This window comes from Platichthys flesus, chromosome 5 (genome assembly GCF_949316205.1).
Source record: "Platichthys flesus chromosome 5, fPlaFle2.1, whole genome shotgun sequence".
Taxonomy (NCBI): domain Eukaryota; kingdom Metazoa; phylum Chordata; class Actinopteri; order Pleuronectiformes; family Pleuronectidae; genus Platichthys; species Platichthys flesus.
In genome coordinates, this window is record NC_084949.1 from 16,518,021 (window position 1) to 16,530,320 (window position 12,300).

Below are 12,300 nucleotides of genomic sequence, written 5' to 3' on the forward strand. Positions count from 1 at the left end.
CTATCAGTCACAACTAACTGTCACATCTATCACTTTTACTGCTGCAGACAGGCTCTAATGATGATTCAACAGGGCTGTGCAAATGCTGACCAAACAAACTACAGAGTGAGGACCTTGTGGCCGATCCTCATTTTCTGACGCACTTTCAACGGACTTGGTTTTAGGGTTAGGGTGAGCGTTAGGGTTGGGTAACGGTGGAGTTAGGGTTAGGGTTTGAGTAGGGTTAGGGTTAGGGTTGCAGTTAGGGTAAGGGTTAGGGTTAGCAGCCCATAGGCAAAGGAAATATTCTTGAGTAACTTTTTTTCTAAAGGTGGTAGAGACTTGGGAGTGGGCTCTACCTCCACTAATGCGGGCACTCCAGCTCGATTGGTACAATCTACGAGTTTATACAACCTTGGTAAGTGTAGGTTAGGGTTGCGATTAGGATTAGGGTTAGGGTTGCAATTAGGGTTAGGGTTAGTGATAAAAGAAGGTTGTAGAGACTTGCGAGTAGGCTGTACCCCCAATAATGCGGGCACTCCCGATCGATTGGTCCCATCCCCGACCTTCTAAGACCTTCAGAAGGGAAAAAAACTATTTGTGAAGTGTTAGGGTTAGGGTTGCAATTAGGGTTATGGATAAGAAGGTCGTAGAGATTTTCGAGTAGGCTCTACCCCACTAATGCAGGCACTCCCGATCGATTGGTCCCATCTCTGAGCTTCTACGACCTACGGAAGGGAAAACCCAATTTGTGATGTGTTAGGGTTGCAATTCGGGCTAGAGTTTAAGGCTAGGGTTAGAGTTATGGATAAGAAGGTCGTAGAGACTTGTGAGTAGGCTGTACCCCCACTAATTCGGGCACTCCCGATGGATTGGTCCCATCTCCGAGCGTCTACGACCTTTAGAAGGGAAAAACCCAATTTGTGAAGTGTTAGGGTTACAATCAGGGTTAGGGTTTAAGGCTAGGGTTAGGGTTAGGGTTATAGATAAGAAGGTCATAGAGACTTGCGAGTAGGCTCTACTCCCACTACTGCAGGCACGTCCCCGAGCTTCTACGACTTTCGGAAGGGAAAAAAACTATTTATGAAGTGTTAGGGTTAACCCTGGAGACTTGCAAGTAGGCTCTACCCTCACTAATCAGGGCACTCCTGATTTATTGGTCAAGTTAAGGGTAAGGGTCTAGGGAATGCATTATGCCAATCAGTGTCCTCACTCAGTAAGATAAATGTACAAACGTGTGTGTGTGAAGACCTGTGTCTTCATCAACACCTAACTTTACTCCAGCACGGCTCTCAACCCTCTCTTGATGTCGTCTTAGCTGCAGCAACGTGATGGAGGCCAAAATAGAGCTCAAAGAATTTTTTTTTTTCCATGGGTGAAGTGAATAGTAGTAACATTGCACCCTATCTGTTTGGATGTTTACATGAGCAGCTCACAGACATTTTCTCCATATCAGAGGATGATGATATGTGGTGTTGCTTCTGCCAAAGAGAGTCAGTACTTGCAGGTTTTATTTTCTCCTTTCTAAACATTTAGTGTTGAAATATATTTAAATGGAGCTCATTGTTTCCTCATTCACTGGTCTGACTAGTTTGGAGTTATTTTTGAAAAAACAAATGGGAGTGGAATAGAGGGGGGTGAGGGATGAGTGGTGAGCATGTTTTTCCATTAAAAACAGTTGGAGAGGGGAGAGCACGGGTGATTTAGCGCTGTGTCAGCAGCGAGGCGTCTACTGGCTCTCCAGAGACGAAGCCACTGGGAAGTTTTATGATTCTTTATGGAGAAATTACGTAGGTCCACAAGACATTATCATTATGAGCAAACCTTTAAAGGTGACGGAGGCTTCCAGGCTGAGCCTCTTCGTGGCTATCATCTGCCTGTCTTGTTTCTCAGCACTTTGCAATTTCTGTTTGTGCTCTAAATACAGCATGTGTGCTTGTCAGGCTTCTCCTCCTCTAGCTGCCTCTCAGGAGGGCAAGGTTTTTAGCCCCATCTTATCTTTTTAGTGTGTGTGAATGTGTCTGGTTGGGAGGGGCACACACACTCACCCACACACTCACACTCACACTCACACTCACACTCAGACTCACACACTCACAGTCTAAAGTGGGTTAAAGATGGTTGAATTTACAGGAAGTCCCGAGCCCTCATGGTGCTGCATCTCTTTTGTATTCCCTCCCTCTTTCCTCTCCTCTGCTCTAACCTTCAATGGTGAGAAAATGCCACGTCAATAAATGCTTTTTAACATGGGCAAAAATCAATGGGCCCCGATTGCACCTTTCTTCGAGGGTGTCTCTATCAAACACATGAGTTCCTCTGCTTCTGTGGTTTCTGAGATGTAGCTGGGTGGAGAAAGCTGTTCTCCAATGCAGAATTTAGCTTTCACATTGTAATGAGCTAGACATGAAAATCTACTTGAGGCCCTTGAAATCCCGTTCATGTGGATATGACTTAACATTAACACTTTGAATTCGCAGGTTCTTTATTGGTCACAATTCACACCATCAACTTTTATCATCCTGGAAGGGAAATCATGCCGGAAGGCGGGGTTGCAATAAAAATGCACAATAAAAATTTATCTTGAAAACAATAAAAACACACTAACATAAAAGCCCAATAAAATGCTTGGTAAATAGACTCAATATATATCCACATTAGACCAGGCAGTCTATCTCTCCTTGCAAAAGTGGATTCAAATCTCTCTATATGAGTGTTATATTTCCACTTTATATCTGCTACCTATAGAATAAGTAAAAGAAACACAGCCATTTTATTCCAAACTCAGAGTGGAAGGAAAGAAACGCTGCCAGACAGTTAGCCAGTTTTTTCCTTCCATTGTCACTCGTAATGGTTCATAATTATTCATTGTTGTTATCAGTGTAACGAGAATTAAACTTCATACTTTACCTCATATGTGAACAGGATTTGTGCGGCAGGTAGATTTTCAGCGGCGGTGTGGTAAAGACAATTCCTGTGATCCCACGCAGCTTCACTATACGTCATCAACTTTTATAACCTATTGAGTTTTTATAGATATAGGATTTGTGGCCTGAAATGCAAATAACAAACAGATCACAATAACAAGAACAGGATTGTAAGATTAAATTTAGAGGGGATGACAATCCCCCCTTCTTCTTTCTATCCACTTCCTATCACATGAAAATTACACTTGGGAGTTTTTATTCCTTGTTCTATCTTGACTTCTTCACCCTGTCAACAACATTTTCAATTAATATGGAAGCTGTGGTTGCTCTGAGCAGTGAAGAAGCAGTTTCTATGTCATTTCCTGTCTGTTGTAATCAAGGTTACCAGGTAGCAACGTCGCCTCAGTGACCAGGGAGGTGATATCGGGCCACTAACTGATAAAATAATGTTCAGTGATTCCTAAGTTTGTCTCATTTATTAGATACAGCAAAAACTTGATATGACTTGACTATGATATGTTGCAGTACATTAAGGGACTTGAACGTGTAGCTCTATGACGTCTTTGTCTCATATTTTCCTTTAAAGTATTTCTGTTCCATCAAGGTTTGTTCCTCTTCAGCAGGAAATGAGTCATTGGTTGTAGGTTAAGTGGGTAAAAATGTTACACAAGGTGTTTGTCTCCTTACCCCATGGATTTAAAGAGGAAGTTATAGTTATATATTGTTAGAGTTGCATATTATAATTGTATGCATTGTCTGCGCCATGATGATCCTGCTATTTATAGACATCTTTAGCTATATGAGAGCGCACTTAAAAATGACAACAAAATCAACTCTTCTAGTCACACCGTGTTTTGGGCTCAGGCTGTAGAATGAGAATAAATCTCACACACATACACAGGTTCTCATGCATGAGAGCAAATCTTATTTTTTATTTAGGTGTAATGATATTCATGAGTTTTCCGGAGAAGAAACAAGCAGGATGTTTTTCGGGAGAAGATGACTGGTAGTGTCTGATGTTCCCGTGACAGTAGCTTTTCATGCGTTTGGTGCTAGTTTTGTGCTCCAGATGCAAGAAATATCCAGCCTTCAGTGGAAGCAGGTCAATTCTGCAGCGTTGATTGTAAGCGTTTAAAGCATGGATAATTATAATCATACATCAGTGAGAACATTCAATCCATTACAGTTTAATTAACATTTTATCACCGATCTCCAAACTCTGCTCTGACGCAAACGCACACACACACACACACACACACATACACTAAATGCTCTCCTCGGTGATCGGATGATTTCATTCATTCTTTCACCCTCTCAATAAACCAGATGCATGCTAAAAGGTCCCTCGTGCTACAATACGAACTACCGAGGACCAGTTATGGGTTGATAAGCTGCATCGTCAGCGTCCTCTAAGTGCCCCCCTCCAGTAATTATCCCACCTACCTCTGATTAATGCTTAGCCACTGTGTCCAACAAGGCCTCCTGCCTGTTCCTCTGCTCATTCGCATTGTTAACACAACATCCGTCCACTCATTTTCATTCTACACCTGTTTCATCCTGCCATGTTCCTTTAACCAGCAGGAACTTACTTTAGGCCGTTGGAATGCAAACGGCCCATCCACAGTTTAAAAGGTTTTAAGATAAAAGTAACTTGCACAGGGGAATTAATGGAAGAAACCACCCTCGAATACACCAATCTGACTATGACTCTTTCTAATTTTACACTTGCAGCGACTGATTTAAAGATTCAGGAAACTGGCAAAACAAATATATCAGGAAAAAGAGTGCAAGCCTTCAAAAGATTCCCCAATGCACTTTATATATGCATTTTTATGTTGTGTGTTTGTTTTTATGGCCTGTTGTCTTACAGGGCCTTCCTCTGCATCGTCTGCTGCTTCTGTTTCCTCTTAAATCACAAAGCAACATCCATACAATAACCCTGCCACTAACACTTCTACTGCACCTACAAGTTATACAGATGATCTAGTTTACACTTGAATACATGCATACTGTGCCTCAACAGAAGCATGTCATCATTATCATTATTAATTTAATCATGCTGTATGTACATATCTGCATGTGTGTACTGCAAATAACCACCTACTTCATGTGAATTAAGTTACATTACTCAGTTTTCACCCTGGCCATTTGTTTGTTTGTTTATATGTTGGCAAACAAGATAAACACAAAAACAACTGATCTACCTCTTCAACATTGTGAGATTTTTCAACGTTGTCACAGTTTTCTCAGGGAATAACTCATGTCAGGCACATTTAGGGAATTGATATCTATGAGTGTGTGAAGTTGGTGCAGCTTGATTGAGTTTAAAAGGACTGTTGAGTGAATGTATTAATTCCAGCACTTTTTACTCCCTGCACCCACACCCACTGCTGCAGCCCTGCTTACAAGTTACTCATAAGTTTGACTTGAGTATCGATGTTCATTGTAATTAATATATATATATATATATATATATATATATATATACGTGTGTGCGGTGTGCTTGACGTTAAGTTTGAGCAATAAAAAGCCCCTGGTTGAAAGTTTAAAGCCTCATCGGAGCATTTGATTTGTCCCTTTTTTTTTATTCCTCCGATCGTGAAAATAAATAGTCAGCCATCAGTGTGAAATGAGAGGTCACAGCACATCCAGCCATTGCACTTTTTTTTATTGCCTTAGAAGACAGCGAGTGGAACAGACCTCGCTTTGTGTGCAAATCAACAGGCAGCTGGATTGGTTGTCTGGCAAGTTGCCTTGTAAGCAGATCTCTATGCGGTTAGTTACAATAGCTGATCCAGGAAACTGCTTTGTGTGTTTACTTTCAGTCAGGCACAGACACAAGTGTTAAATCATTTAGATTGCTGTGAACTTTCAGGAGGCTCACGTTGCTTTTTCTATTACACGTTGCCTTGTTGGATTCTGAGTTTTTCTAATTTGTCTGCCAAGTGCAAAGTGACCATGACCCATAGTGAGAACAGAATGAAGGAATTAATTAAATGAATTCAAGGAGTTATAATTTTAATTGTAAATGTTTGCGATTCTGCTTTGATCTCAGTCTGCATGAATTGTCCATTTTTGTTTTTAATTAGCGATGTCCTACATTCAGTCTCTTTGGTCAACGCAGAGTTGTTCTCTCCATACACAGGTTGTCACTGGAAAAATACCTTAATATAGCTTTTACTTATCAAATCTGGAATATGTTTCTGTCCAACCGCCAATCCTTCCATCCATCCGTCCCATTCTTGTGAACATGATGTCTACCTTGAAAAATTCTTCCCATTTGGTATAAACTTTCAGTTTTACTCAAGGAGTATGAACTGTTGTTGCTGGTTAAAGATCATAGGTGAAGGTCACTGTGACCTTGCAAAATCCTCTTTTAGCTTGTGAACGTCTAATCTTAAGAACGCCAGTAGAGAACCCTTTCAAATTTAGCAGAAATGTTCGCTTAGACCCTCAGAATAACTGATTTGCTTGATAAAAGCTCAAAGGTCAGATCACGGGGGCCTCTCAAAACTTGCTTCTTAAACGTGATATCTCAAATCTGCCTTTAATAGATAGTTGTGGTCAGAGGTCAAGGTCACGGTGACTTAATGAGTGTTGGAATAAAATGATATAAACTGAAACTGCACCAGTTAGCAGAGAAAATATAACCTAAGGTAAAAATACAGAGGCATCACTTTCAATCACTAACACTAAGCGTGGAATTTATCCAGAATTGATTAGGTGTCAACTGGCTAAGTAATTACTGCAAGATTGTGACTCATTGGCCGTGAATGGTCTGAAAATGACATTCAGGTAGGAGGCACCGGAATTTTATAGCATCTTTAACAACCATTCTAATATTCATTGATCACCTTTTAATTCTATTCCTCACCTCTCTCATTCGATATGTCTCTGTCCAACCCATTCTCCACCCTCTGTGGCTCTGTTGTCTGTAGGTTTATGGATTCATGATTGGTGAGGGGGGGTAAGGTGACCTTCCTCTGACTGACCAATGTGAGAGCTCGCTGGATAGAGCCCTGCCTCATCCAGAGAATAAGAATGCTTCTCAGGCATTATCTATTCCTTTCACAGCATGTGGGAGCACCAGGAACCAGCGCATACTGGGGAAACACTGTGGAGATGATTGCAGAACATTTGTCTAATGGGAAGGGGTGGTGTCATCAATTGTTTTTCATTGTAACCGCATATAGCACAAGTAAGTTTGTGTCTCCAAGAAGAAGACAGAGAATTGGAGAAATAAATGTTAGGTTTAGGTTTGGATTAGTTGTATTTATTATGGTTGAGGATCGAACATAAATAAATAGAAAAAGCCATAAAAGTGACACAAACCACTACAAGCATCTGTTTACCAGAAAAGCTTGATCAGGACGGAAAACTTACAGATGTCAAGAGAGCTAGACACAGCATGTCCCGGATCTGCTTGTTTATCCAGATCTGCGCCAGGTAATATAATGAATGCATATCGGAGATTAATGCTAGTTGTTAATGATTTCTAAGTCTACAATCGCTCTTGCGACTAACTCATTTAAACTTTCTCCTGTGGAATCTGTACCCATATAGCAAGAACAGATATTCAGGGAGCATCAAAATGATTCAGAAGCTGCTATTTTGAGGTAAAATGTTGCTGAGCCTTCTCTACCACTGTATAAAACAGAGAGTGACTAAAATGGATCTTGGAAAAAAAAATTATGTTGAAACGAAAATAGTTGTTTTGCTGGAGAGCTCCTATCTGAGTCTCTGAATTATATGTGTAAATTATTGTTCATTCTTGCTTTTCTTTAATGGATGCCTCAGCTATTTTGACGTTCAATGCTGAATGGTTTAAAGCTTTTAGGCCAGCGTGTCACCTCGAATAATTTATCATAGTATTGTAGGACAGTCAGTACCAGCATATCTCTCTCTCTCGCTCTCTCGCTCTCTCTCTCTCTCTCTCTCTCTCTCTCTCTCTCTCTCTCTCTCTCTCTATCTCTCTCTCTCTCTTTCTTTCTTTCTCTCTCTCCTGGTGACACACACTCTCTTTCTCCCTCTCTCTCATGTCTATGGGAGCGATGGGCTGTGATTGGCTTGTGACTGCAGGGCAGAGTAAATTATTAAGGCCGGCTCTTTATTTGGCCATAAATGCTTTCTCTCCCTCTCTCTCTCCAGTTTTCTCTCCCTTGTTTTTTTTCTATTTCCTCTCCTCCCTCAACACTCTGCCCATTTAGGAAGAGAGTGAACAGGAAAAGAAGCCACTGCGGCATGAGGGGAAGGAGAAAACAGGGGGAAATAACACAGACAAGTGTGATTTGTAATGATGGAGATAGGAAAAGGAGGGATGGAATATTAGAGTGGGGAGGGGGGGGTTGATGAATTGCACAGCAAGCACTTTGCTATCCTCCACCAGTGCCCTGAGACCTGAGTACATCATGCAAGAGCTAAACACACTCCTGCTTTATACCTTAGAATGGGGATTATTTGTGTGTGTGTGTGTGTGTGTGTGTGTGTGTGTGTGTGTGTTTTTGTGTGTGTCTTGTTGTAATGAGAGGCTTGTTAAACTACCAGACAGTTGCGGCTGGAGGGGGGAAATGAACCCGGAGCCGGAGAGGAAGACAGGTGGTTATAGCAGAGAAAGAGAGTAGAAAGAAAAAATAGAGTTGTTTTCATTTCCATCAATAATTCAGGACGTGTATTATCTCCTGTTGTGTGCAGCTGCAAACTTCATGCCTCAGCGATTTACAACAGAGGACAACAACCCGCCACGTGCACATGCGCACACACAAACACGCACCCACTCACTGGTGATTAGTGATCGTTTGTGTCATTTTGTAGGCAGACGTGCAATTTATGTAAACGTGGGATTCCTTCAGTGAGAAATAAACTTCAGAAAAGTAGTGGGTTGATCATTTGTGTGCTGTGTTTATCTGTCTTTAGAATCTATTAACCAGCACCTATTAGCATTACTCCACACTGATCACGAAACTCTGCGATTTAGGCATCAACCCTTCCCTCTGCAACTGGATACTGGACTTCCTATCCAACAACCCTAGTCTGTTAGGTTAGAGAACCACACCTCCTCAACCCTGACCCTGAACACCGGCGTGCCTCAAGGCTGTGTGCTAAGTCCTCTCCTCTACTCACTATTCACGTATGACTGCATTCCTGTACATGTAACTAATACTTTTGTCAAGTTTGCAGATGATACTGCGGTGATTGGCCTCATCAGCAACAACGATGAGTCGGCCTACAGAGAAGAGGTCCAGCACCTAGCGGCGTGGTGCGGCGACAACAACCTGGCTCTCAACATCAAGAAGACCAAAGAGCTCATCGTGGACTTCAGGAAGAAATGCGGCACACACACCCCCATCCATATCAACGGGACGGAGGTTGAGCGTGTGTCACCAGCTTCAAGTTCCTGGGTGTCCACATCTCTGAGGACCTCTCTTGGACCCTCAACACCTCAACCCTGGTCAAGAAAGCTCACCAGCGTCTCTTCTTCCTTAGGAGACTGAGGACGGCTCATCTGTCTCCTCAGATTCTGGTGAATTTCTACCGCTGCACCATCGAGAGCATTCTCACCAACTGCATCTCAGTGTGGTATGGCAGCTGCTCTGTTGCGGACCGGAAGTCACTGCAGAGGGTGGTTAAAACTGCCCAACGCATCACCAGTTTCTCACTCCCAACCATTGCAGCTGTCCAGGGCAAGAGATGTCTGCGGAGAGCATGCAGCATTGTCAAGGACAGCTCTCACCCCAGCCACAGACTGTTTGCGCTACAGGGTCCTCCGTTCCCGGACTAGCAGGTTCAGGAACAGCTTCATCCCTGCAGCTGTGACCCTGCTGAACTCTGCACCGCAGTGATAGCAGCAGCTCCCCCGGCCACACACCCTCCTCCAACCACTGAACATTTGAACACTTGCACTACACTGTTACATTTTTTTACTACTGTATTATCCTGCCTATAGTATATTCATATTTATATATTTTTATATATTTATCTTATCATATCATATAATACTGTACTACTTATATATATTACTTACTGTTCATAGTTCTTATATCATACAATACCTGTCAACACTGTATTATTCCATATATATTAACTACAGTACATATCTTATTTATTTACATTTCATATACGCACAATACTCTGCACTTTAACTCCTTTTTTTGCAATTCTGGTTAGACGCTAAACTGCAATGCGTTGTATAAGTACTTGTACTGTGCAATGACAATAAAGTTGAATCTAATCTAAAAAAAACAAAACACTGCTGCATATCTTCTTCATTTCTCTTCTCGTCCTGTCTAATGTTTAATGTCAATGTAATCAGCATTTTATGTAAACTAAAATGTGCGATGTTAAAAGTGTAATTTAAGTGAAAAAGCCACAGAGGATTGTTTTATCCAAGTCCCTGCTCCTCTCAGCTCTAGACAGTATTTTAGTATCTTTTTTTAATTCATATTTTTGGGTTTAATGGACCCCGACATTCATTTTCTGGTTCATTTACTGGTTCTCATTAAGTGGAACCTGAGGCAGCTGTAGGGTTACCTGAACATTACATAAAGTATTTGCCTCAAGGAGCCGTACAAGAATTGTTCAGCTTTGGTCCTTCGATTCAGATTGTAAAATTATCTCGAAGAAATTACTATATCACTTCTGACAAAATGTTTTAAACTTAAGCCAAAGAACACAGCTCCATGTCTGCAACATAGACTGTTTGTACAGATGGATGACATGACTGCTCCCAAAAAATGAAGCCAAAGCATATAAATCACTACCCGGTTGCTGGCTACAGTTTTGGTTATAAATACTGCCTGCACCATGTTATGCATGGACCTAGCTTTAAAAAATCTTAATACGCATCAAATACCTTTTCAACAAAAATGGTTTCTATCATTTTAGGTAGTTTTTATCACAATGATGTTTGTCCCCGTGTTAATTTCTCCTGTCAGTTTTTAATTAGTTATTTGAAGCCTTTCAAACGGGAATTAAAGCTCCTGCTGGCTCTTGATTGGTGTAGCGTGTGTATTGGCGGGACTTTTCGCTGTTTCCCCAGAACTCTAGTTCCAAATGTGCCAGATGGCAGCGTTAGTATCTGGGATACTTTGGATTGAATTCTGGATAGTGGGAGGAAGTGGAGACGTAAACACACATCGATGGTCTCCATGCAGAGACACATACACTTTAGCACTATGACATACTTATTCAGTGCTGTACTTAACATTTTGGGGATAAGTAAAGGACTGCTGTTTTCATATGGCACTGATGTTGTAGGATGGACGCTGTTTGCCCTTGTTCTATCCGCGGCTGCTGCTGGAGGGCACAGTGTGATTTGTCGGGGGTCATATAACCTCACAACATCTGCTCATAAACTTCTGTTTGTCCTGCAGCGGCAGAATTTAATGCCATGAACAGGTACACACACGAAGGCCAAATGTCGGGCCGCAGCAGATCAATGGAACCTGTTCACAAAAGATGAATATGTGGGGGAGTGTGTCTGGACAGGTGCTGATATAACAAAGAGTTTAATTAGATTCGAGCCAGAAATCCTATGTTTTCAACCACAGTGCTCCCATCATCATCATCATCATCATCATCATCATGCTATGAAGTTGATATAAACAGATGCACAGTGTTTGTATGCGTGTGTACCCAGGTGATGGGCTACAGCAACAGGCATGGCTCAAAGTAATCGGACAGTTGGTTTCACACTTGGGCAATCAAAAGCCTACTGTGCATGTGAGTTGCTGCATGTGTGTGTTTATTTTGTGTGTATACTCTTTACGTTTTGCCTCCCGGACCTAGTGGGCCAAACGCGCCCATAAAACACACATCCACTCAACTACAACTCAACACACGCACATGCAATATCATCTTTTTCTATCTACTTGTGTTGAATAATACATGGCAGGAAAAGTGTGTCACAGTCTTGCTCAGTGCAGAGGAAGCAGGACGGAAGGTTTCCGCTCCAGTATGAGATCAGATAAAATGTGTGTGTCTGTGTGTGTTTGTGTGTGTGTGTTTGTGTGTGTGTGTGTGTGTGCAAGAGCCTCCCTCTGTCAGTGCAACTTGGAGATGTAATTGTGGGTAGTTTGGGTGTTTTGATCCTTGCCCGCTGTGCTGCCATCTCTCACATCACAGGCTTTTTTTCCTCCTCCCCTCTGCTTCTTTCTCTGTTGGTCGGTCCGTCTGTCTTTCTCCTCCTCCCACTCATTACAATCTGCTGTATCTGCACACCATTCCATCTTCTAGTCGCACACACGAGACACACATGATTAACCCTGGCCTTTCTCATAGAGTGGATCCATCGCTTAAAAGGGGGGAGGAGGGCAGAAAAGAATGAGAGAATAAGGGTAATGGATGGAGGAGATCTGTAGGCGGAAATTGGTAAATGGACAGAGGGGGTTATCACGGGAGG

The 12,300-nt window shown here is 42.0% G+C and overlaps 1 long non-coding RNA gene across 1 annotated transcript in view; it reads left to right on the forward strand.

The window, feature by feature from the left end:
- Positions 1 to 10,031, forward strand: part of LOC133953252 (uncharacterized) — a 13,586-nt gene extending 3,555 nt beyond the window's left edge. Inside the window, exon 3 of the long non-coding RNA XR_009920680.1 lies at positions 8,878 to 10,031. This is a non-coding gene — a long non-coding RNA (uncharacterized LOC133953252). The remainder of the gene's footprint in view (positions 1 to 8,877) is intronic.
- Positions 10,032 to 12,300: the final 2,269 nt, after the last annotated feature.